Source organism: Triturus cristatus, chromosome 2_1, assembly GCF_964204655.1.
Source record: "Triturus cristatus chromosome 2_1, aTriCri1.1, whole genome shotgun sequence".
NCBI lineage: Eukaryota > Metazoa > Chordata > Amphibia > Caudata > Salamandridae > Triturus > Triturus cristatus.
Genome location: NC_140581.1, coordinates 102,944,401 through 102,970,976, shown reverse-complemented (window position 1 = coordinate 102,970,976; position 26,576 = coordinate 102,944,401). Strand labels below are relative to the sequence as shown.

The following is a 26,576-nucleotide window of genomic DNA, read 5'->3' as shown; positions in this document are numbered from 1 at the left end:
CAAGGACACCGACGAGACACTGGGACGATACTGTGGAGACACTGGATAGGTCCGGGGGAGATGTACCACTTGGTGCATACCAACTCTAGAAGACTGCAAGACACACCAACAAGGCAGGACATAAGGAAGTCATGGGCACTGGGAGATACGGCTACCCGGAAATGTCGAAACAAGACCACAGGGAAATAATGGAAGTCACAATCATTGGAACACACCTACATAAGGTGCCACTGGAAGTTACCAGGAGACAATGTGCCACACAAACTTGAGAAAACCAGGGCAATGCATTGCGCCAAATAGAAGGTAGCAGGATAGCCATTATTGAAGGGAAACAACCCCAAGAAGATCATCCGTGCTACAAGGCTCGAACAATTCTGGACATATGATGTACAAATGCAAAGTAACATAACACGGAATATGAATATGATCTAAACAGTTACAGCAACTCTTACTGAACCTTAGCCGTACATAGTCTCCTAATCATATCCAATGGGCATAGAGGGATCGGCAGAATAAATGCATACCCGTATAAAGTAGTGAGTTATTGTTCGCAGTCTCTGAATGGCATTCCATTGGGAAGAGGACAAGCCTTGGGGCAACATTATGCAAAGTACTGTTCTGGAGGCAATTCTTCAAATGGAAACAGTTTTCTCTGGAATAACATAAATTGGTCACAACACTGAAAAGCCATGGGGGGTGGGTTCATGAGGAGTGGAGCCAATGGCCTCCAACCTATGCATTATTTTTGGCAAAATCTCTCCCAAAGGAAATAGCCAACAGGGCAAATGTCATGGTTTAGCTATTATAGTGTATTTATTTGGTCACAAAGGCCCCCAGCCTCGTCTTGGTGCATCTCTTCCTCCTTGTCCTGTCCGCCTCTTTTTCATCCTACTCCCTTTCCCCCGCCTCTCCTTTTCCCTCCCTGGTGCTCTGTTGTCCAGGTCCTTGCCTGGTATTACTGTTTCTCCTGGTCCTCTTGTTGGCCCTGTTCCTCCCAGCCCCCTCCTGACCCTCCCCGCCTACCTGATACTCCATTTGTTCATCCAGATGCTCTTCCTTTTTTAGCCTTTCCTTATGGTCCTGCTGCTCATCCTCTTTGTCCTCATTTAGGGCCTGGTCTTGAAATGTTCTCCAGGTCTGTTCTTTTTGGTCCTGATTCCCCACATCATGCTTCTCCTGGTTTTCTTGGTCCTGGTTCTTCTAGTTACCTTGGTCGTGGCCATTCTGGCCTTGATCCTTCTCCAGCTCATGCTCCATTTCATGATACTTCTGGTCCTGCTTTTGTCCTCTTGAGACCAGTTCTTCTGGATCTAGCCGTTCTAGCCCTGGGCTTCACGCCCCTCCTCCCCAGTTCTGTTCCTCATGGTCATGTTCCTGCCTGGTCCCTCTGGCCCTGCCAGTTCACCTACTCCTGGCCCTTTTGGTTAGCCTGCCGGTTGTGCTTTCCTCAGGCCTCCTGGCCCTGGCACTGTTCTTGTTCCATGTCCTCCCGTGACTGGTTGCTGTTGCATCTCTTGCATCTCCTGGGCCACTTCATCTTAAAGCTACTGATGCCAGTCCTCCTCATGCTGGTCCTCATGGTCTTGGTTCTTCTGGTCATATTCCTACTTGCCCTGGTCCATCTGATCTTCCTAGGCCTGCTTCCACAGTCTTGATCCACCGGGTCTTTACCCAGTTGACTCTGGCCCCCCAGCTCTATTCATCCATATCTTCCTGGTTTTGGTCCTCTTAGTTCCAGATCCCCTTACCCATGGTATTCCTGGCCTAGGTCTTCTTGACTTTTATCTTCCGGATTCTCCTGGTACTGGCACTTAAGTTCTTTGTCTCGCTCCACTTCCTGGTTCTGTTGCTTTTGGCCCTAGCCTTCCTAGTTCTCCTGGTGATCCTGGTCTCAGTCATTGTTACTTTGCCATCCATTCTCCTCCTCTTCCAAGTCACCCTCCTCTCCCTCCAGGTCAATCAGGTACTAAGCTCCAAGCTTTTCAAACTCAGGTATTTGTTTTCTTTTTCTGACAGCTTCTGTCTTTTTATGCTTGGGAGACGGGTTCTGAACGAGAGAGACAGAGAACCAAGCATGGGTCTGTTTCAACGCCCCTTCTTTAATTTGCCAATGCTGATCTCTGACAGGACCAACCCATTGGATACCTTCTGCAAAGACATGTGTGTATAATGCATTTTTCAAGAGCCATATTTATGCAGTCTCTAGTTAAGAGTCAAAAACATTATAAAATAGCATAAAGGGTTAATGTGCCTGCTTAAGAGCATAACCTCAAATGAATCTTTATTTGAGATAGCTCATTTGATTCGTGATCTAGTTGCAGAGATCCTCGTGTTACCTGCAGGCCACAAGTTTTCATCCTGGTAAAGGCTAAATGAGTGACGCGCCTACTTCTAACAGTTCGGTGTAACCTGCAAGTCGTAACTTTCAAATCTTGCAGGTTCTCACTCAATCTTTTGTTATTCGAAGATTGATACACATGGACTCTCTTCGGTAGTGCAAATCATGTATTATTAAGAGCCTAAAATCTACATTTATACGTTGTGCTATGTCCACTCACATAGATATACCTGCCATGTGCGCAGACCAGGCAATAGACCTCTCACACACCATCTGATGACAGGAATGTCTACAGAAACTTTCAGATCTCTGCTTGTCTCTGTGCAAGCTATGAAGTGTCATGCTGAGTGTATCTTAGAGCCCCTGATGGGCAAGGCATTAGGCGCCAGCTGTGCTCGCTATAAACTCAAGCTGCGCAGAGGCAGTACACAACTCAGACAAGTTCATCATCTGCTAAGTGAGTGGCAACCTCATTTGCATTCGAGATTCAGGTGGCAAAGGAGGACAAACACAGGTATCAGTGAAATGTACATGATTTACACAAGATTGTGAACTGTGTTCATCGTAATAGTAATACCATCCCGGGGTAATGTGCGCAAGAAAATATTATGTTAAGCTTTCGTTCAATTGATTTTTAATCTTGCACAGATATTTTTCAACAGTAAATGTGAAATTTCCAAGAAATGACTAACATAAAATATGCAAGGCAGAAACTTAAATTGATATAAACTACTCCTCAAAATGAAATTTGATGGAACATTTATACTCCTTGGAATCAATGACATTTTGAAATGAGAATGGCACATGCTGTATCAAAGGTGACGGATATCAAAATAAATATCACACATCCTGAAATTAATATTACACATTGGTGTTGCTCCCCGTGATATGAGAATCTGTGGGTCATATTTTCATCAACATCCATCATTTTCATTTTAATGTATGTTATATAGTTTTGAAGACGGGGCATTTTTATCTGAAAGAGTGCATTAGTTATTTCACTGTGTGTCACATAAGGCTTGCCATCTTCATTTCATCACAGACTATGATAATTCCAGCATGTTGTATTCATTTCAATCTATGTAATTAACCCATGCTACTCCTTTCAACGTTTGTGATATTCATTCTTACAAATCATAATGTTTGTTATATTTAGTTGAGTGTGTTTTATATCAATGTATGTTACATTCTTGACAATGTTTCATATTCAACATGCAACACATCATATTCATTTCAATGCATTCCATATTATTTTCTGGTCATTTTCATTGCACAATGTGTCGTGCATTTCAGAACGTGACATACTCCTCTCAGTTTGTATAATAGAACATTTTCTGCTCATTCTAATTTTGTTCTGTGAGGTTCGAGGTTCGTCGTCACTGCAGTCCGCATCTTATCAATTCAGTATACGTGCCATTCATAATTTGTGTAATCCATTTCGTGAAGATTATAGATATTAAGGGGAGAAATTATTTGCACAATGTATTCATTTCCTTAATTTTGCGAATTTCTATTGAATGTTGTGTACATTCTGGTGTGCAGCACATTTGCTTTTAATACATTTAAATACATTACTCTGATGTCTATTATTTGCAATGTAATGTCTTTCAAGAGGTCCCATAGTCAAATCTTCAGTTGTGATATGAATGGTCTAAAAAACAGACGAAAATGCAGATTACATTGGTAATTTGTCCGGTATTGACCTTAAAAAAAATAAAAGGGCCAAAGGGACCGTAGACCAGAATTTGAATGGGATTTGCAGAGTAGTGTCATACAATCATTATTTGCTTATTGAACCATAATTTGCTGAACATACGTGTAATATCTGCCATTCAATGCAATACAGTATTGTGTTATCTGTCACACTGGAGATGTGTTTCTAATCTACAATGTGATTATTTTTGTCAGGGGATTCGATATCTTGTGGGCGGACTTGCGGCTGCTGCTCTGGCCTTGTTTTGAGACCTACGGAGGGCATTACATTCCGCCCTTTTATATCCAGAGGTAGGTTCCCATAAGAGCTTTTCCACATTGTTGCTTCCTCATTGTTTAGAGACATCATAGAATTTAGATTTCAGCTTTAAGGCCCATATGAACTGTGTTTGTGCAACTAAATTGGCTTTTATGCTTTCATTGTCCTAATTTTTGTTTTGTTTGCGTTGCTTTATTTTCACGCAATAAGTGCCAGTATAGTAATTATTATCATAACTCTGTTTGTTGCCATTCTTTGTTTCTGTTAATTTTCTTTGCAAATTACATTTGATTGTCATCAGTGTCGAAGGGCAGACCTTGGCATAATTCTATTTAGATGTATATGTAAATGCCCACTTTGTTTTAAAGAGAAGACAAAGTGTTTTCCAAGGATCAGACAGTCCTCAAGAAAAAATGGCAATAATACATTTCAGTTTTCCTTTTCCAAATTCACAATTTAAACCACCAGAACACAACCTCGCCACTTACTATACAATAGCACGGTACCAAAAAAATACTCTACCTAGTGCAAGGAAAGAGGTTACCCATAATATTTCAGTGGAAAAATGATCCAATAAAAACTGGTTTAAAAGATTACAATTAAAATACATAATCTGCTAGATGACAATTATGTCATGAAAAGTGGCAACTCAGGGGAAAAAGCTAATAAAACTATGAAAAATGTGCTTGCTAACAATTATATGTATATCATTTTGTGATATCTGTCCTTTGGTTGTGTTGCTTTCAAAATGCTGTTGTATTACCTAATTCGAGAAAAAATTTACTTTTGGCCCCAAATTGCATTGCTATGTGCTTGAAAGGGAACAACAGGGTTTCCAGCGCTTCCATGAGCCTCGATATAACTGGTCCGACTGACCGAACAAAATTATCATATTTGTTGATAAGATGTTTTTCATGACAAAAAACTGTAAGAGCCTTTGAAAGTCTGTTATGGAGGCAATGTGAGAGCTTTAAATAAATTGTGAAGTTTCTTGTGAAGGAGAAACACTGTGATAAGGATTGGTAAATAACATCAATGATGACATCACACAAAAGTAATTTTTATTACCAAAGGTATCAACCCTGAAGGGAAAAGATCTTGGCAAGTGGTTACTTTGTTTAATCTGGAACCAAAATAAGGGATTTCTTATTTGGGGTTCCAAAATGTAAAATATATTGTTATTATGTTAATGGTACCTTGAGCTCATTTGCCTCAGTTTCCTTTTCTAGCCAAAGTACAATCTGCTGTAAAAATAGGATATTTATATAATCAATGACCTCATAAATGACAGTCTATAAGGACATGCCATAAATGACACTCAGTAAGGCACATCAGAAAAGCGGTAGTTCTCTAAGCAGATACAATAGCTTTAGTAATGTTAACAAGTCAAGAATAAAGAAGTCTGTGTGAATATTAACAATATTGAATTGATTATGGTGCAAGAAAAAATGCTGGACTTATAGTATTGAAAAACTGATCACGTGTTGAAACATGTAGAAGTGTGAAATAAGGGGGATTTGAATACAACTGAACAGATACTGATAGGAAAGGTTATGAGACACATAGAGTCCAAGTTGTGTACCAGATGGAATTCCCTCTTGGAAATCCGCTCTGCACAATTATAAGTGGGCCGGTGTTCCCACGCACAGATTTCCAAGGTATGGGCATACTGGACCCAATTTTGCCTGCTGGAAATTCCACCTGGTAAATTTCAGTGGCAGAGGGCTACATTGCAGCCAGAACCCAATCCCCCTCACCCCCCAAAACCCTCAGCCAAGGCACCAGGGGGTGCCACGTAACGCTGCCCCCTGCCAAGTAACGTTTGTCTTTTGTCTGAAGGACGTCACTACATCTGCTCATTTTGTACCCTTAAAACTGAGTGTAACAATGACAACAATTGTTAGAGATAGAGTTGAAGAGTTATAATTAATGATGGTTTTGATGCATTTGAAAAAGACCATATATAAAGAGCTGTACTTTCGACATGGGAGTTTTAAACGAAAAATAGAGGTGACACGAACTGCAGAGGCATTGGCTTTGATATGATGCATTTTCATTAACATATAAATGACCTAGTTCCTAGTTATAGAGCTCCATTGTGGCTTCCAGGCAGGTTCTTGGATGTACTTCAGTAGTGCACAATGTCACAGCAACTACTCCTCAAACACACTTATTCTTGAACTGATTTTTTTGCCCCTCTCATGGTGATGTTTCAGGATATAGGAATCTTCCAGAAGATGGTGAATAGAGATAGGCCCCCCTTCCCACCAGTCTTGAAAGGTTCCCCCTTACACACCGGGATATTCTTTTGTGACTGAAGACACTAACTCATTAAGACCCCAGAAGGTCACGTGACTGCTTAAGTGGTGATGCCCAAACAATCACCTTTCAGAACAATTCTCTCATTCTTCAGTCTGCTGCAAGATGACGATTTTGCTTTTGTGGTATGAAAGTTGAACAATATTAATACAGATTTGTTTTCAAACCCAAATGGTTTTGTAGTTCCTTGCCCAGGATTATTAATCTATATCAGTGGTATTCAAAACTCTTATGCTTAAAATTATTGTGTTTAGCCTCTAGAACAGCATATTAGTCTATCTTAAAAGCATGTAAATGTGAGGTGATCATTATGTTTACAAGAGTAATGGGACCAGGCCACCTTTTCAGGACATCCACATAAGAACAATTAATCATATAATGACTCAAAAATGGTGCTCATTTACATTGTCAGTAGTCATCATAGGAATCTAGCATGGATGGGCCCTTCAGACCTATGCTGGTCAGCCCTAATGTAAGTGTTCAATATTGAGAGCAAGCTTACATGTTGTAATGGGTTTGATGATATTTCTTTTAAGGTTTGTAGACAGAAAACAATGCAAATGTACCAGGTATTGCAGTTAATTAAAGAGTCACAAAATCTAGAAAGGTTAGCCCCAAAACACAGTTTTTGATAGTGCACTGGCAAAATGCTGTTAGTTTTCATGCACACTTTAATAGTGGCTGCAAAATCATCAGTCCTCTGTGCACAGCTTTGCATCCCTAACACCTTTCCACACCCACCTGCATGTGGGTCAACCACCACTCTATTTCAAGTACCCTGATCTATACCACAAAGGTTCCATTTTGCCTTCTTATTGACCTTCTCATCATCTTCCATACATCTTTTGTACTTTATCACATATTTTTACTTCTCATTGTACTGATGAAGGGTGTGGAGAAGTCAGGATTGGAGCTGAAACGTTAAGTCACAAACATTTTGAAGGTCACAGACTTCCACATACAATAGTTAAACATACTCAGGTTATAGGTATTTGAGATTGCGTAATCTGGCATGAAGAGAACCAGCAGTCGCTCCTTTTCTTTTTAATAGTTTTATTGCCATTTGGTAGTTCACATTTGAGCAGCAATTTCTTTGCGGTATGTGGAAGTGGATTGTACAAAATGTACTGTTTTGTGTATGTGACTTATTAAATGTATATTGAATCTGTACACAGCGTTATTGATGCATTACTTATCATCGATATGTTTGCCAAACACTCACTGAGTAGCTGAATAAGCAGTAGCTTCTTCTCTGATCCAGCACTTCCAATGTATTGTGGGAGTTGCAGTTCTTCTCTATTGTTTGCCAGATTTCAGCACTTCACAGTGCACTGAATGGAAGTTTGAAGAGGAAGAAATGTAATCAGTCTTACATAGTGGACTTGGAGTGTTGAGGTTAGAACTATTGGTAGTATTAATATTACACTACACAGTGTGGGCCTTGTTGAGAGTTTGGCAGAGAGGGACATTTGCCAAAGGCTTGTGGTGGCCTTCTGCATCCTGTGTAGAGTGCGTTATCTGGGCGCTCTCAATGCTGCAGACGGGAAAGCCGACACATATTGGTGGATGTCCCGCATTCCCCAGCTCCAAGGAAGAACTTCAGTACTGTCTGTGCAGGCTTTGTAAGGATGGAAACCCGAGGTTAATGTGTGTACAGGAGAGATGTGGTGTAGCGTGCAGCGTGTAGGCCACGGTCAAGTCACTGTGGCTCAAAGTATTCCACTGTTGCTCTAAAGTCGATATAGAGCGTACAAGTATTTTCAAGCTGACCAGATGACTCCATGTCCCTGGGACATCTAGTTTGATTGTCAGTGTTGTCAGTGCATTCTGAGATTAATATTGTTGGTTCAGTTCAAATAACCAATTGGATAAACACACCTGAAAAAAGTGCAGGACAGGAAAAGCTATGTCTCAGCGGCATGGAGTCATGTTTCGGATAACTGTTACGGAAGAGCAAGTCGTTTTGATGAAAAGCTTCATACAGCACCTTCTAGGCTCTGCAAATAATTTAATATTAATTAACTTGCCAGCCTCAGAAGAAGGTCAGTCTGAATCTAATCTGTCAGGATTCAAACTCAACATCTTCAAAAAGGTGAGCATACTGATCCCGTGTACCAGCATAAAGTGACACAAGACTCAAAGAAAGAACATTGGGCACCATATAACTTCACGTTTAACTATAAAATGAAATTCAGAAGTCTTATGCAGCCAAATATTGTCTGTCTCTAATGCTCTTCCTCAGCAGGGTTGGATAATATCCAGGCACTCGATGCCGAGAAGCAGTTGGGTTCATCAATGTTCCTCCTTGCTTGCTCTGGTGAAATGAGATTGCTTGGCTGACCGACTGCAGATATTATCTCCCACATCTGCGTGAACGTGTGAGGGGTTCTTTGGAGCCTGCGCCAGGTGCAGCGCTGCGTGCCTACTTCATGGCGTTCTGGCACAATGAGCCGGACCCAGCCCTCCTTCGTTACTTCCAATTTCCTGTTAAATAGATGATGCGCTATCCTTCCTCCGATTGGTCTACACCAATGATCGGAGCACTCCTGGGGCCATTTGTATGCATCTGATTACAACTGATCAAGGGACGCATCTTCATTGTTGGCTGGAAAGGATATCTAGGTGGCTATACATTGTGAGGACCACCTTCAGTTTCAGACCACTTCATGTCCACTCAGCAAGCAGCCACCGCTGCTTGGGATCCTTCAGTCATTCTTCCAGGTACCACAATTTCATTTACTGAGATGTAAAATACAGAAACGCAAGTAATCATGTAAGAAAATATTTCTGGGAATTAGTGAGGATGGGTACTCAGTGCTCCCATAAAGATATAGGAAAGTGAGAAAGAGACATGGTGTGAGATGGAGAACCAGAGGAAGAGAAGTAGACAGGCTGCAGTGAAATATTTTACTAGCATTGCTGCAGTTTTTCATATTCTTATCTCTGTCTCCGCTGTTTTTAAACCCCCCGATTCATGCCTATTTTTGTTTTTTTATTAGCTTTTTACAAATATTTCCATCAAATGTGCTCAAGCAAAAATCCTGAAGAAAGATCTATCTTAACTTCTGAATACAATTTATTTGCAGCAGTGCAAGTAAAAACAATACTTATGGTCTCAAAAAATGTATTCCTAACTGTGAGAACATCTTAATAGCAGCACATGCCCAGAGAAAAAATATACACTGCTTCCATAGTTCTCTCATTGATCTTGTTACCTAAGAGATCACTTCTATCATTTGCGATAAGATCGGTTCCATTGCGGGTGGAGCAATCAACACTCCAATCGTTATGTGAGTTATGGTTTGCTTGGTTGGTGTGTGAGTTATGTATCACAGACTTTACAATAAATGGGAAATTTCAGGGGATTTCAATTTTAATTCATAACCATAACTGTACTTTATAACTATGTAGTGCAACTCTGTGTTACTTGTTTCTTGCTGATAACTCTTGTAAAGCGCTCTGATACCTCCGGGTCTAGCCAGCGCTATATAAAGCTCATCAAATAAAATAAATAAATTCAAATAAAAAAAATTAAAAAAAATACTTTGATTTTGTTTTTGTTTTATTCATTTTTTTCTTCCAATTTCAATCTCAACGATAGGCTTAAACATACATCAAGGTATGTAAAGAAAACAATTGTATTTGGACTTTATCCATGCTTTTTCAGCAAAACTGTTAAGCTTTTGTGATGCTATAATGCTTTTATTTTTGTTGTGCCCAACCCCCTCTCTTTATGTGTTGGGTGTGTGCAGCAAGGGTTGGTGTCAATGCCCTGCCTTTGGCCGTATCCACCACTCTACCTGCATGTGGGCAGATAACCATCATGGGTCCACCCCCACACTGGCGCAACCCCTACATCTGCCCCAACCCCTACATCTGGCAACCCATGCTGTGCATATACATATTTAAATGTCTGTTGCCCCAAAAATTTTATTTGAGAAGCATAAGACTGAATGTTTTATCAAGGATCATGTTAATTAACACAAATAAAAAAAAATCTTGGAATTTATTTGCTTGTACACCTTTGATGGTTTGATAACATGGACAGCCTTGTAATGAATCAGCTAATTGTAGTTGCTGTGCAGTTTGTCACGGCTCTGGAAACATTTATATATTTATATTCTCCAAGACACTGCTCCTCCGGAATGCAGGGGACCCATGGGAAGTGGCGCACACGCTGGCGGAGCACGTTGGTAATTCAATCCATAAAACGTACCAATATTGTGCGCGCTCAGCAAGTACAAATTCCACGACAATACAGGTTGCAAGAGTGTTTATTTATAACTTGTATATATATATATATATAAGATTGACAAAGGCTTCTTGCAAGCCGAAACGTGTCTCTTCTCCTACCTCATGGGTTGAAGGTGTCCTGAAAAATAAATCGATACCGTACCCTGACAACCTTGTGTCCGTGCCTTCTTCCAGGGAGTTGTCTTTGGAAGCTGGATGGTGTGTTCATATATATGTATCTCCTGTTACTCGTCTCGTACACACTCCCATAGACAAGGAAAAGACGATGCAGACCCAAAAGGCTGATGCTAATAATTTATTTAGTGCCCTACACCAACCGCCATAACGCGTTTCGGCCTTCCAGAGGCCTTGATCACATGACGCACTGGTTGAAAGTTTTCACCAATTTAAAGTGACAGTGCAACATCCTGGTGACCACAAACTACTATAGACATAGAAGAGTCTGTCGCATGATCAACAAAAGAACTGAATGCATTCATAATACATTAGCTGAAGTTCCAATAATCTTCAACAATTTGATAATAATAAATATCAATATCTATGCAACCATAAAAAAAAAATATTTTAAATAGGCACATATTGTTAAAATACATTGTATAAATATATAACGCACGCTTTAAATGCAAGGAGAGATTCCGAGAAATGAGATGCTGAGTAAAATACATTTTATTAAAAAGGTTGATCAAATAAAAACTTTTTAATGTAAAAAATCTCCCAATCACAATTAGAGATCTCAAGAATTAAATCATATATATATATGTGTGTGTGTGGCATCAAAACGAAGTGAGTGTGGCACAATGACTGCTTTTATGTGGAGCAAGTGTATACCAATAAAGCGTGGTTCACACATTTAGTGCAACGTTGGTAATACCAGAGTAAAGTATAAATGATCAGATGAAACAATATTTAGTGCCTCGGAGATTCCATTCTAGCGTCTTTTTACAGAAGCATACAACTGGAGCCATTCTTACAAGGCTTAGTTATTGTGAATTATCTCTCCTAACCTCTTCTGTTCACGGTGAAACACCTTTGTTTACAAACACTGCGCCTGAAACCACAGCATGGTGTAGAGCACACATGCAGATCTGCTGAGTGTGATACACTATTTCTCACAGTTGTTGAGGGTCAGGAAGGGACAGCATGACACTCTCAACAGTTCACATCTTTTGAGTCATGGTCCCCTACCCACACTCAACAATTGTAGTAAATATTATATTACATTCTGGGGTCTGCCTTTATACCATATATCAGTTGAGATCATGCATAGAGATACACCTTCAGTATGTGTGTGTATATATATTGTTCCCCAATTACTTTCTTCTAGTCGCCGTTCGCTAGCGTGGTGCGTGCTGCAACTCGTAAGGGCGGTCTTGCGCTTACTTTACACACCTACAAAAAGGAACATTACGCACTCAGGAGTCAATTTTAGAAAATGTATTATAGGAAACCACAACCAGTGACTGACAAACGCGTCCATTGGCAAAGGCTGGGAGAGCTGAAACGCATCTGTCACTTACTGATTGTGGTGCCATATAATACATTTTCAAAAATTGACTCGTGAGTGTGCAACGTTCCCTTTTGGAGGTGTGTAAAAAAAAAAAAAAAAATATATATATATATATATATATATATATATATATATATATATACACATATATACAATATCAGCCTATGCACATAATTACAAATTAAGTCTACATTCATATTACTTCAGTCTCCACACTTCTTCAATATATGAACATATCCATGTTCAATAAGCACAGTTCACGCATACACACACGTCATATATTTTTTTTCCCACTACGCCAATGGATTTTTTTACATACACACGCACACACACACTGACACACACACACACTGACACACACATACTCTCTATTTCTCTGACAGACTTCGGTCTAGACACATATATACATCTTCAGTCTATGGGTCACTATTTGTCGTTTTTCCTTTGACTTCTCAGTGGTATCTTAATTTTTGCAGTAAAATCTACTAGAACCCTAAAACAGTAGGATTTTCTTTCGTTCTTTATGTTCTCACAGCCCCAGCAAATGTACAAAAAGTTAATAATGTCCATCTGACCCTCACAAACAATAATAACAGTTGTTAATCCTCTATATTCGATTACTGGATGACAAAGCACAGCTTCCGCAGTAAACATTGCACCTGGAGGGTCCTTTCTTTTGTTTTCATTCTTGTTTCTTTTATATGTTTTTCCAACTCGCCTGGGTGCCTGTTCTTTACGGACGAGAAATGTTTTCGACCCTTGCTGTGCCCTTCGGGCGTTGTTGCAGAACAATCCGCACCGCAGATCAATACAATACAAAAAATAAATTAAGAGACCACAATCCAGAGAAACTCCACAGGAAGCGTTCGAAGGAAAGCTGTTTACATGACCCAGTGAACGAGTCTGCGGCCCTGTGTGTATCTAGCAGGCATGCTGGCATGAAATTACTTCAACACCCACACACCCCAAAATCAACAAATGTGAACCCAGAGTGCCCTTTTCTGAAATTAGCATCGTCTCTCAGGTGTATGACTCTCACTTGGAGTCCAATAACCTGGGAGAGAGCAGGGAACCCAAGGAAGCCAGACAGCCTTCTGGTTACAAAGTGATCTGAATGTGAAATAGATGCCAAGGTATTCGAGTATTTATGAGATGCAGTAAAATCACATATGATTGGTTGGGGTCACTCCACCGGGCACTGATTGATATGAGGAGGTAGAGAACATGTTTACACACTTGCTGATATTTTTTAACACATCCGGCTCATGCACAGGTGTCGTCGGGTTTAACAACTGTGTGGGTCACTCTTCATATGGTCTCATATGAAGCGGATGGTTTCAAGGTGGTATGACAATATGTAGGTATTCCATCAAAACGAGTAATTTTACAGTATTTTCGATGCATGGAGTAGCAAATCTCAGTGGTGGTAAACAATTTATAGTGCACATGAATTTGTGCTCGAGTGCTATGAGTAGCCTCCATTACAATATAAGAAAGGACATCATTTTGTAGTAGCCCACACAATTTGTTTTTGGTTTTGTTTTATTAGCGTTAGTACTCTTGCCGCCATGACACTGATAATCAGTGTCATCTCAAATATGCATTTCCCCATAACATGTACTTTTAAATTGGTCGCTCCCAGCGGGCTTTCTTTATCTCTCCTGTAAAGCTATGGTAGGTTGGCACAGGAAGTGCATTAGTGACGTGGAAGTTAAATGTCACATTTGAGTATTTATAGAACCCACGCATATGATCAAGTGCTCAGCTCCAGAGAACAACATTGTGCTGTGTGTAGGCTGAAGGTTTAAAACCACTTCAGTGACACTTGTCAAGGTAAATGACTTTGCTATGTAAGAAATCTATTTTTTTATATTCGACAAGTCACCCCTAAGTGTGCCTTGCAAGCCCTCTCAGCTGGGTGCTCAATATATAAAAGTGAGACATATTCACTATGAAGGAAATGTCTGACCCTCACTGTGGACGATTGCAAAAGAATGTCTGTTACTGTGTAGGTTAATCTATATTTTGTATGAGTACAATTGCAAATAAAAAATGAATTTCTTTTTCTCAAGTTGGGAAGATGCTAGATAAATAATTCACAGTTCTTTTCTACTTGTTATTAAAAAATATGCATCAGTTATGAAGCACATTTTTTGCTAAGTGTAGTGGAAAAGGTAACCTTTGTTCTACCTGAGAGTAGACTGGTTTAGAATCAGTTTGCCCAGTATATTAGAACACACATGCCAGAATAAGTATCACTGACTGGTCTCCTGGACGGCTGAAGTGGTTTCAACAGTGACCATTTCGCTGGGATTATTCATCTGAGAGGGAGACAGGAAACAATGGCAACACAAATGACTGCATTAATAGCTCTTCCATTTAAAGTGTAGATCCCAAGTATGAGTCTCAGGAATCAAAGTGCTTAATTCTTCAGACACTCTGGGCTTTCTGTGTGTACCCCCAGCAGGAGGGGATACCAATTTTACAACAGGCAGAAAGTAGGAGATCTCATCTCTATATTTGAGTATCTGTGAGAGGATACCAAGCTCTTGCTGAGGGTGGATGGCTAGGGCCACCCCGGCAGACGACCATCCACTAAATTTGGAGATCACTGCTGGCCCAGCATCATGGTGGTTCTTGCGAAGGTACAAAATGTTTGGTTCGACAGTCCATGTCAGTTTAGATGGCCATCCACCAAACTTTAACAGACTTTTTGTTTTTTAAACTCAAACTCCAAAACTGGGAGAATGTCATTCAAAAACAATAAAACTAATGATTACCGACACCCAAGATTTTTTTTCCACTCGCTATGGGGCCCTTATTTGCATTCTTCTGTACCTCACCACCAGATTTTATCCGGCAGTAATGGACAGATGAAAAAAGGATATTGCATCGCCTATCCTAATTAGGGTGGGTAGCGAAGTGCCCTTCTTCCTATGGCCCCTACTGAGTTGGGCTATCATATGAGGCTTTCCTTTGATGGAGCTAACTGGGGATTCTTCGATGGATTCTGCTAGTCCTCCTGACAATAAATATGGTCTGCGGACTGTTATTTTCGTGGGCAGGGTATTTCATCACATTTGAAATGGAGTACCCTGGCGATTAAAGTATAGATCCCCACCTCTGTCATTTTATCGCCACCTCTGTCATTTTATCGAACGCTAGAGGACCACTGATGAGGCTGCTCCAAGTAAGGTGGACAGTTTCAACCTTTGTCCTGCTCTGAACTTTTTTCCATAAATCAAAACACTTCAGCATGGCCTTGCAGTCAAGGTATCCAGCCGTATGGAGCTCTTTCCATCTACAACAACCAGTGCTTTACTTAGATGGGCCATTGTTGCCTGGGTGTGAATTGATTCTAGTATCTTAGGCCCAAAACTAGTGCAGACTGTTATTCTGGAGTAGCTGCAGGTTATGAAGCTCATATGATGTTACATAGGCCAAGGATGAAATGCCGAGGGATGGGGTTCAAGTGAGGCTGAGGATGCATTTAGTTTGCTTATTAATGTTAGTGCTCCCTATCACTGTAAGGTCATATGCAGCGAAGCACCAGGAATTGGGTGGGAAATCCTATCTACTCAATGAGTAGGCGGATTTATGGGATGAGGAGAAATGTAGGACTTTGCAGAAACATTAGCAAACTGGGACCTGGTGGTGAACATTTTAAGCCATAGGGACAATTAAAAGGAACTCTTTTTCACATTTTGCGGCTTGCCTCTTTGGTACTGTCAGATGGGAATGTCCTCTTCAATGTTGGTTGGTTGCCAAGCAACCTAACCTTCATTTACAAAGCTGACGTCTGACCTACAACCTTTTCCTCACACCTGTGCTGGATAGGAAACCTGGTTCTCATGGAGGAGCAATGCACAATTCTCTGTCTGATGGCTAGGCTGTGACGTCACAGCACAGTAAGCAGAGAGCAGTATGGGTAACAATAGGAATGGTACAGACAAAAGGAGAAGGTTGTAGTAATATGGATAGGGTACAAGGGTACACATTCGTCCTCAGTAGCAAAGTGATTGACAGCACATTTGTATCTAGTAGGTTTGAGAGAGCGACGACTCAAAGTGTCAAGATGCGCCAACTATGAGTTTTAAGAACGGGACATTCGGAAGTGGATGGAGTGAATGTAGGTAGCGTGAGAGCTGGATACGCGCAGGCAGTACTATCTGTGTAGCATCAGGGCTGGATTAGTGACAACGCAATGATATTTAGTCACTCATGGCGAGATTTCATTTTGCTTTCGAGGGACATTTGGCATCCTGGTGCTGATGGCAACTCAGGGGGATACACCCATTTGACTTGTAGCCATAGCACCCCTTATATTTCTCAAAGGCCTTTCCTCTACTTAAACTATTTATTAACAGCTTAAAACCGTTTATAAATGAAAAGGGAACACCTGCTTTGTTTGCATGAACCATTTTCCCTCCTATCTGTCTGATTCCAAGGGGTTTCTTCATTGATCAGTAGAGCTTCCAGCTCCATTGCAGTTTGGACAGAAATAGCCAGGCTTATAGATTTCTTCTCCTCCTGGCTGGACTCACCATCACACATCTCACCCCAACCGAGCTTGGTCCTTTTGGGTCTGCTCGGCCGCTGTTAGAAAGGACTGATAAAGGAATTTATTGATTCATTAATTCACTCTATAGACTCACGAGAAAAATAATGGGAAAAACTCAATGGTTGTCTACTGAAAAGCAAACAACCTTCAAATGTATGGCATATTCGGCTTTTTTAACATTTACTGACCAGGAATAGTTTTCCTTTATATTATGTGTAAGACCAGGAGTTGTGCCGTTTTCCACACTTCACTGTCCGATGGGAAACACGCACTGGACGCTGTGGAGGTTCTCAACATGGCCGATGGCAAGGATCAAACATTTATTACAAATAGGGTCATTTGCTATTGTGCTGCTAGGCTATGAGGATCTGGTACACAGTGTCAGTCAACAATGAGGCTAAATGAGTTGTGCAAGCTACTATTCCAAGCCGGGACCAGGACGTGTGCATCATGAATGAATGAATGAATGAATGAACGCCACAAGTTGTAAACTGGTTTGCCTCAAGGCACATTGTCATCTGGAAGAGTGGCTGCCCTGACTCTTCAGCAAATGGTTTGTCTTGAGGTGGCGTGTCATGACTGAAATCACAGTACCGGTCCAATCACCACAATATGGATGCATCAAAGGCACAGCATTTAGAAGACAGACAGTACTCACAATAAAAATAGTTTCCATTACTCAATGTACTGGGCCGCGAGCGGAACAAACCCCAAGCATTTCCTCGCTTCCCAGGCAGGTATCCAGGAATATGACAGCTCGCGAGACAGATTGCCCAACTGAGATGTTGCTGTAAGCCAAGAAGAGCTGAGAAGGATTATGCTGTCTTGTTCTCCAAGCAGCCAGCCAGCGGCTCCTTCTTTTAAAGAGCGGGCCACTTGGGGCACGCGTGATCTGATCTAAGAGGGATCTTTACATTGTTCTATCCCGCACCCTGGTTCGCTCAGATGGAACGGTGCCAGCAACGACAATGTGTTGAGTTTCATCTCAAAGACATACGCCATCTTGGGGCAGCTCGTGATCTGGTCTACCAAACTCAAACTCTTTTCATGCTGGCTACAGGGGCCACCAGATGGCACAAAACATACCCAAGAAGTTGGTGAAATAGAACGCATTAGGAAGGTCCTAATCTACTGTTAAGGTGAGATTTTTTTATGCCTCCCTGGGAAATGGGGTATGACTGAAAACATGATGGTGTTGCATCAAGGTTGCAGAGAGGAGGTCTCGAAGCGGGTTTCAAAGAGAAGGCTTTGTAGGTCAGTTCCGGACTTATCTGATGCGACAGAGACATTCTTTAGATAGGAGTCAGAAACATCTAGTTGCAAGAGTGCTGCCCACTCGCTGTGCCATTTCCTTCTTTACCGCTAGCTAGGTCTAGACTCCATGAGGTTGAGATGGCAGGACGGCTGTCCTTCAGGAACTAGACACCCTGGAGAATGCACTCTGTCTCACTCTTTCCACCCCACGCTGAAGGCACGCCTGACTGCCATCCTGTACCTAGGCATGAACGAAGGGTGCTTGTAGAGCTCGAACCTACCTCGAGAGCACGGGAGCGCTGACATCATGGTAGGTGCCGCGTACCGTGAGGCATACACATCCAAGGAAAGTTATAATTATTTTGACTAACATCATAATATCAAGTTGTTAGGGGTGATCCATCAGATTGAGTCGGGTGCAGACGTGTGCCGGGGAGATAACGCATGGAGACGCACTCTTGCCTCGCTCTCCTTGACAAGAGGTATTGTCTTTGCAGGTAGGAAGAGCGTGCAAGCTATTTTGATTCTCTCTCGTCAGCCTGCTATTATATTCCCCCTCTCACATTCATCAGAGGATCCGAAGTAGAAGAAGACAGTTCCCCGCATTATCATTTGTCTTCTAAAATGGAGCATCTTATCTTCTCAGAGTGCCAGATTCTCTCTGAGGGGAGTCATTTTTCAAGTCACAAATTGATCGCAGTAGATGTTTCATGTGGTCTCTTGTCCAGAAGGCAGGAGAGAGCTGGCCCTGCCCCCACCCACAACCGCAGTGTGCTATGGCTCCACTCAGGGGCTTGATCTTGACGTTCGCTCCAGGGCTGGTACTACAAATTCTCTTATAGTAGCAAATATATATTGTTATAGTGGCTTCTTAGTACGTAGCCCGCTCAATTGTTGACCTTGTCAAGAATCAAGTGTTGACCTGCAAATTGCACAAACATTTCAGCCACAGCCACATTAGTCTACTGAGCTGTGTTGCTGACTCAGTAAATGCATTTGAGTGTTTTAGTGTGTTCTTCCTTGGGAAATGGTCCGAAACTCAACTCTCCTTATTTCTACATGATTGGGTGATCGGCTGCCCTGCTTGTGTCTCAGCTGTGAAAAACAAACAAAACGTAAACACCCGGCAACAAAACACATCGCTGCAAGACAAGTTAACTATTTAAAAAAGATATGCTGCATTAAATATGGTTTTAATTCCTTCTTACCTTCCAATAAATCAGTGGCGCTGGCACAAATCAGGGGTAACGGGGCAGGGAGGAGAGGAAAAAACCCACGTACCTCATTACGGTTGAGTCTCTCATCCGCGTCTAGCCCGACGAGTCCTGGTACGGAAACCAAAAGCACACAGGCTCCCCTAAACCACTTAGAACGCTGCTGTCACCATGATAGCAGCATCGTCATTTGTCTGTGTGTCATGGTTCAGCGCTCAGACAGGGACTATGAGCCTGTGCATGGTCTCCACCAGGCACAGCAAACAAGATCATAGCCTGCAGCAAACAATGACCACAGACCTGTGAACAACAGCAAAACCCAGGACCAGGTCATAGCCACACCGCACACAAAACAAAGCTCCACAATGTAGAATGAGTGAACTCAGAAAACACCACGCATAATTCAGGCTTCGATCGATACTGAAAATATATCGAAGTGGGCCACAGTGTCTGACCACCATTTTGTTGCTTCATTGTGGGAATAATTTTGTTTTTACTTCACCAACCTCTGATCATTCAGTGCTCTGTTGCTTATAGCTAGGTTTGCTCTTTACAATCTCTTTACATGCATTTATACTTACTTACGCATACTATTAAACTTCTGTCTATTTCTATTTAAGTATCAATTATGGTTAAGTTTCATTTCAAACTGCGTGCTGTACGTGCATCCCGTTGGACCGGTGTGTTCCTTTCCACCTGGCACAAGCTCACAGCCCCTAGAGGGTTCTCACAGCCAGTGTTGTGTCAGCTGCATCATCCACCTGCCGGGAAATAGGGCTAAACTTTGTTGAAAATGAATGACAGCAAGAGGTCCAGAAACTTTGTCTTGGCAAAGAGCGGATGTATAATGGTGGTCACTAGGGTGGCATCACCTGACTGCCGGAAGCAGAGGACATTCTCGTGCATAGCGCCTTGGCTTCCCTAGCTACACAAACCACTGGGTGGCGGCCAGGCTAGTTTGTAGAGACAAGTAAATGGAAATGAGTACATGGTTTGAGGTCACCGAATGAAATACGCCTTTCACCAAGAGTTTCCGTCTTCGATGGTGTGTAAGAAGAACAGTGGTACCATACATTGGCTTCAGTAAACCAGAAGAACTCTTTCTGCAGGCTTCATTGCCCCAGTCATTATCCTACAATACTGTCCAACTATCAATGCCATGTCAATAGCCCAACGCTATGAAATATCGTACTGGGGATTACTTAGTAACGCAGTTTCATTGTTGGGTTCACCCACTCCTAAAGGCAGGAAAGTCCATGGCTAGCAGGCAAGATGGTTCAACCATTCCAGCGTTGAGTGCTGACATCTACTGCTCCTTGTTGTTCACAAGTTCAAATCCCAGCAAGGCCAAATCCAGCTATTAAATGTGGATAACTTGAGTGCCACTACATTTGATAATACTCATAGATGCTATTTTCAGAGGTTATTAATGCCAACATTGTCGCATGAAGCACTACAGTATATTAAGAAATGATAGTCCTACTCATGTACATGTGGTACCTTATTACACTAGGCTAGTCTGACGATCCCGCTTAAAAGTTTTTCTTAATATCTTATATGAAGTTATTATATGACCACCTTGTCGTATCACATCGTCTGTGACCGGTTGCTGAGATCTGTGTTTGGCCCTATAGTGCCAGGGTTGAATCCTGGTTGGTTATCTCAAGGCTGCGTCCTTCAGAGTTCAATAGAATTAGTTGGGCTTTCGGGTTGTTACTTGTTAATAATACAGACAGACCCCTCTGACAATTGTGCTGTACAGTACTTAATTTGTGAAAAGCTTGCACCACCCATTGCCCCTGCCATTGCTGCCAATGACAGTACTAGCACAACTACTGCCATCACACACCTACACGCATGATAACTGAGACTAATCCATGCCCCAAAGCTATAAGATTGGCTTAGGTGGCAAGTATTAGTCATTTTTATGCATATTGAATTAATAAACAACTGTTGTTTTGCTAATCACTAAATTAGACAAACAGCACCGCCATGTGGCTGACTGTCATAAGTGCCGGTGCTGAACACCGGAAACCACTGGCTCAAATTAAGCACTACTATAAGTCCAAGTTGCAATATATGATGGCTATCACCCGCTGAAAAAGGGACATGGTTCATTCCTGGCACCCGTGACCCCCAAAGTCGTCACTAGGAGAGGGCCCTTTGCCCTTGGCTCCATGGAGTTGCGGGCCCCTCTCTCCTGTTACAACATTTACTTAACTGATATAACAGAACGCCTGGACTGTTCCTTCTTAATGCACTTAAGGCACCACCACCTGAAGTCAGATATTGTGTTTTCTCTTTCCCCAGACCTCAAGTTTTCCTAATTACGTGCTGCTTCTTTGATCAGTAGACTAAGAGATGCCCTATAAAAGTTCTGGGTCCTGGCTAACCAAACCTTCTAACATGCCTGCTGAGTCCCTAACTTCTTTTTCATACCTTTTCTTGAACTAGTTTTAAGTGTGAAAATTTGTTGTGACAGTAATTCTGAATCTGATTTTTCTGCTACATGGTGGAATTCTCTACAGAGACTTTTTTGCTGTGCTTTTGGCAACAAAATATGTCAAAATAGTGTATTTTGTCCAGCCTCTCAAATTCCAAATCTTACATTTCAGTCCACAGCCTGCATTTTGACCCCTGCCTTGTATTTTAAAGACCTACATTGTCGGCCAACACATATTTTTAACTGAGCATTGTTGTTGTTTTAAAATATACGTTTTGATCATTGCATTTTGGGCAAATCCTGAATTTTAGACTAAATTCTCTATTTTGGCCCAAATTCTAAGATGCTTTAACTTTTTGTTCAAATTTTGCCTCCCACACTTTGTCTGTGGTTCAAAATTTACAGTCTGAACAACGCCTTCATGTTGGTCAATAGCGTGCACTTGCACCTTTTCATTTGGGGTCCTAAACCAGAATTTTGACTCAAAACCTGCATTTTGGTCTGAATTGTCTGTGCCAAAACACTTTCCCGTCATCCAGATTTTGGCCAAATTCCTGCACTTTCGAACCATATGTTTTGGCTTAAACACTGCACTTCCAAACCAAACATTTTGGCCCAACCTGCATTTTGTGGTCAGCTCTGCATTTTGGCCAAATGTTGCCTTCTGAGCAGGACTCTACCATCTGAGTTGAACCCTGAAATCTGGACTGAACCATACATTTTGTGCTGCCCGTCATTCTGCACCAAACCCTGCATTCTAACACGAACCCTGTATTTTGGGCAGGGGGCACTGCATTCAAAATTGAATTGACTGGACCACCCATTCTGTGCTCTGAATTAAACCTTTCACTTTGAGCAATGCTTTAAATTGGGCAGCGCTTTAAATGGAGCTATAGAAGTGCTGGTACTCACTACTTAAAGTACCTGCTTGTTCCTGAGAAGTGCCGGTACTCCCCCATTAAATGTATTGCAGCACTGCTGAGAAGTGCCGGTACTCTCCCTTTCAAATTAAAGAAGTGCAGATACTCAGTACAGACGAGTACCTGCCCATTTAATGCACTGACTTTGGGTTAAGTGATACTATTTTGCAAAGAGTGCGCTGTATACCAAACCCTCCCCCCGCTGCCAAGTATTCCAGGTCCATGCCTGAAGTGCCTCTCCTTCTGGCTCGAACCATGTACTCTGGGCTATCATTTTCATCCTGAACCCTGCATGTTGCTCTTTGACTAGTTCCTTCAAGACGGACACATGACTCTTTCAGTCTCCTGGTCTGTGCCCGATGCCGTGCCTAAACGCGTCCTTGTGTTATACTTGTGTGACTTTATAACCACTTAATGCTGCATTGTTCAACTATGACTCTTATGAATCCCCTCATGTTTAGCTTGTAAATTTTATCACATAACGTGTGAAGGGCTCTGATACCTTCAGGTCTAGTTAGCACTATATAAAACACAAAAATAATGGCGCTTGCCGCATGCTGTGAAGATGTCTTTCTGTTGTATTCTTGCTGTTTTAATAACAGCTGGTGAATTTCCACTCCTCATCAACTACTTGAACAGGCGCACTACGCTTCCCTCTTTGACTCGTTGCTTCAAGACGGACACATGACCCTTTCAGTCTCCTGGTCTGTGCCCGATGCCGTGCCTAAACGCGTCCTTGAGTTATAATTGTGTGACTTTATAACCACTTAATGCTGTATTGTTCAACTATGACTCTTATGAATCCCCTCATATTTATCTTGTAAATGTTATCACATAACATGTAAAGCGCGCTGATACCTTCAGGTCTAGCTGGCGCTACATACAAGTCAAAATAATAATAATAATGCATTTTGGTGTAGGATGAATGCCAAGCCCTTCCTTCTAACTCGAACCCTACGTTTTGGCCAAAACACACATTCCGGTCCCACCGATTCCGTTTGGGGTCGTGCTTCCGGTCCTCAGCACTAGGCCTAGATGCGGATGGCGGATACAGCGGGAGGGGGTAAGAGGGGGATTAGGCCATCCGATTCCGAGCGGTCCTTCAGACGTAAACGTTTCAGGCGGCGTCAGAGAAACGGTTAAGTTACTTCTTTTGTTGCGAATTCATCGATAATAAAAGCTCCCACCTCCGCACCCCCTCCCCTTCCCCTCTACCTCTCCTCCCCACTGTCAGGTCGCCTTTAATTTTGTCACGGTAAATTTGAAGGTAAATTGTGGGATTAGTAACGCCTCCGGTCACAGAACTCGAGGAGAGCGGCGCGAAGCCTGGGCTGCCGCTGAGATGTTTTTAAATGACATTTAAATGGTGCTATTTTTTTTTTTATCATCTTCAAAGGGGCCTGTGAGGATATTTTAGGGGACGGGGCCTTTGAAAGCGGCAGCCGCTTTTAGGCGAGACTTTGGTGTCTGAACGATTAGGAAAAGAAACAGGGGTGAAGGATGTCATTTCATCAGGGGAGGGGCCCTTCTGCGAGGAAGGGGCTGTAAAAATATGTAAGGAAACCTGTGGGCTCTGGAGGGCTGTGTCTGAGGGCAGTGCACAAGAGCACAGGCTCCACCGTATCTTCCACCTGCGCCGAGGAGCTTCACACTGCGCACTCAGGGGCCCCGTCCCTTTGAGGGCGGTGTTCAAACTGAAGCACTCGGGGGTCAGTTCCTTTGGACTGGGGGTTCGCCTCTTACCACATTAAGGAGGAGGCTGTTTCGTTTCTTATGAACTGTGCGTTCAGGGGGTCTGTTCCTTCTAGACTGGGGGTGGATTGCAAAATGTGCACTCAGGGTGTCTTTTTTTTTGTCTTTTAAGGGTCTTGAAACAGCACCCTCATGGGTCTCTGCCTTCCCTTCTTAGAGTATGAAAAATGACATTCAAAGTGTCTGTTCCTTCTCTTATGAGGGTCTGCAGTCTGCACACTCAGAGCGTCTGTTCCTTCTCTTATGAGGGTCTGCAGTCTGCGCCCTCACAGCGTGTGTTCCTTCTCTTATGAGGGTCTGCAGTCTGTGCCCTCAGAGCGTCTGTTCCTTCTCTTATGAGGGTCTGCAGTCTGCGCCCTCACAGCGTGTGTTCTTTCTCTTATGAGGGTCTGCAGTCTGCACCCTCAGAGCGCCTGTTCCTTCATCATGAGCGTCTGCAGTCTGCACACTCAGAGCGTCTGTTCCCCCTCTTAATTGGATCAGCAGTCTACGCCCTCGCAGCGTCTGTTCCTCCTCTTATGAGGGTCTGCAGTCTGCGCACTCAGTGTCTGCTCCTTCTCTTAAGAGGGTCTGCAGTCTGCGCCCTCAGAGCGCCTGTTCTGTCTCTTAAGAGGGTCTGCATTCTGCGCCCTCACAGCGTCTGTTCCTCCTCTTACGAGGGTCTGCAGTCTGCGCCCTCACAGCGTGTGTTCCTTCTCTTATGAGGGTCTGCAGTCTGCGCCCTCAGAGCGTCTGTTCCTTCTCTAATGAGTGAATGTGCCCTCAGACCGTCTGTTCCTTCTCTAATGAGGGTCTGCAGTCTGCGCCCTCAGCGCGTCTGTTCCTTCTCTTATGAGTGTATGTGCCCTCAGAGCGTCTGTTCCTCCTCTTACGAGGGTCTACAGCCTGCGGCCTCAGAGCGTCTGTTCCTCCTCTTATGAGGGTCTGCAGTCTGCCCCTCGCAGCATCTGTTCCTCCTCTTATGAGGGTCTGCGGTCTGCGCCCTCACAGCATGTGTTCCTTCTCTTATGAGGGTCTGCAGTCTGCGCCCTCAGAGCGCCTGTTCCTTCTCTTATGAGGGTCTGCAGTCTGCGCCCTCAGAGCGTCTGTTCCTCCTCTTCTGAGGGTCTGCAGTCTGCCCCTCGCAGCGTCTGTTCCTCCTCTTATGAGGGTCTGCAGTCTGCGCACTCAGTGTCTGCTCCTCCTCTTATGAGGGTCTGCGCCCTCGGCACATCTGTTCCTTCTCTTAAGAGGGTCTGCAGTCTGCGCCCTCAGAGCGCCTGTTCTGTCTCTTAAGAGGGTCTGCAGTCTGCGCCCTCAGTGCCTGCTCCTTCTCTTATGAGCGTCTGAAGTCTGTGCCCTCAGAGCGTCTGTTCCTTCTCTTATGAGGGTCTACAGTCTGCGCCCTCACAGCGTGTGTTCCTTGTCTTATGAGGGTCTGCAGTCTGCACCCTCAGAGCGTATGTTCCTTCTCTTATGAGTGAATGCGCCCTCAGCACGTCTGTTCCTTCTCTAAGGAGGGTCTCCAGCCTGCGTCCTCAGCGCGTCTGTTCCTTCTCTTATGAGGGTCTGCATATCCGCCCTTAGAGCGTCTGTTCCTCCTCTTATGAGGGTCTGCAGTCTACACCCTCAGTGTCTGCTCCTTCTCTTATGAGCGTCTGAAGTCTGTGCCCTCAGAGCGTCTGTTCCTTCTCTTATGAGGATCTGCAGTCTGCGCCCTCACAGCGTGTGTTCCTTGTCTTATGAGGGTCTGCAGTCTGCGCCCTCACAGCGTGTGTTCCTTGTCTTATGAGGGTCTGCAGTCTGCACCCTCAGAGCGTATGTTCCTTCTCTTATGAGTGAATGCGCCCTCAGCACGTCTGTTCCTTCTCTAAGGAGGGTCTCCAGCCTGCGCTCTCAGCGCGTCTGTTCCTTCTCTTATGAGGGTCTGCATCTCCGCCCTTAGAGCGTCTGTTCCTCCTCTTATGAGGGTCTGCAGTCTACACCCTCAGTGTCTGCTCCTTCTCTCATGAGGGTCTGCAGTCAGCGCATCTGTTCCTCCTCTTACGAGGGTCTGCAGTCTG

The 26,576-nt window shown here is 43.0% G+C and overlaps 1 protein-coding gene across 2 annotated transcripts in view; it reads left to right on the top strand.

Annotated features, from left to right (window-relative positions):
• CNTFR (ciliary neurotrophic factor receptor) overlaps window positions 1–26,576 on the top strand; it is an 874,361-nt gene that overhangs the window by 287,833 nt on the left and 559,952 nt on the right. For both annotated transcript variants that reach the window (XM_085628365.1, XM_085628374.1), the window contains exon 3: window positions 4,247–4,342. The gene's annotated coding sequence lies outside the window, so the exon portion shown is untranslated. The remainder of the gene's footprint in view (window positions 1–4,246; window positions 4,343–26,576) is intronic.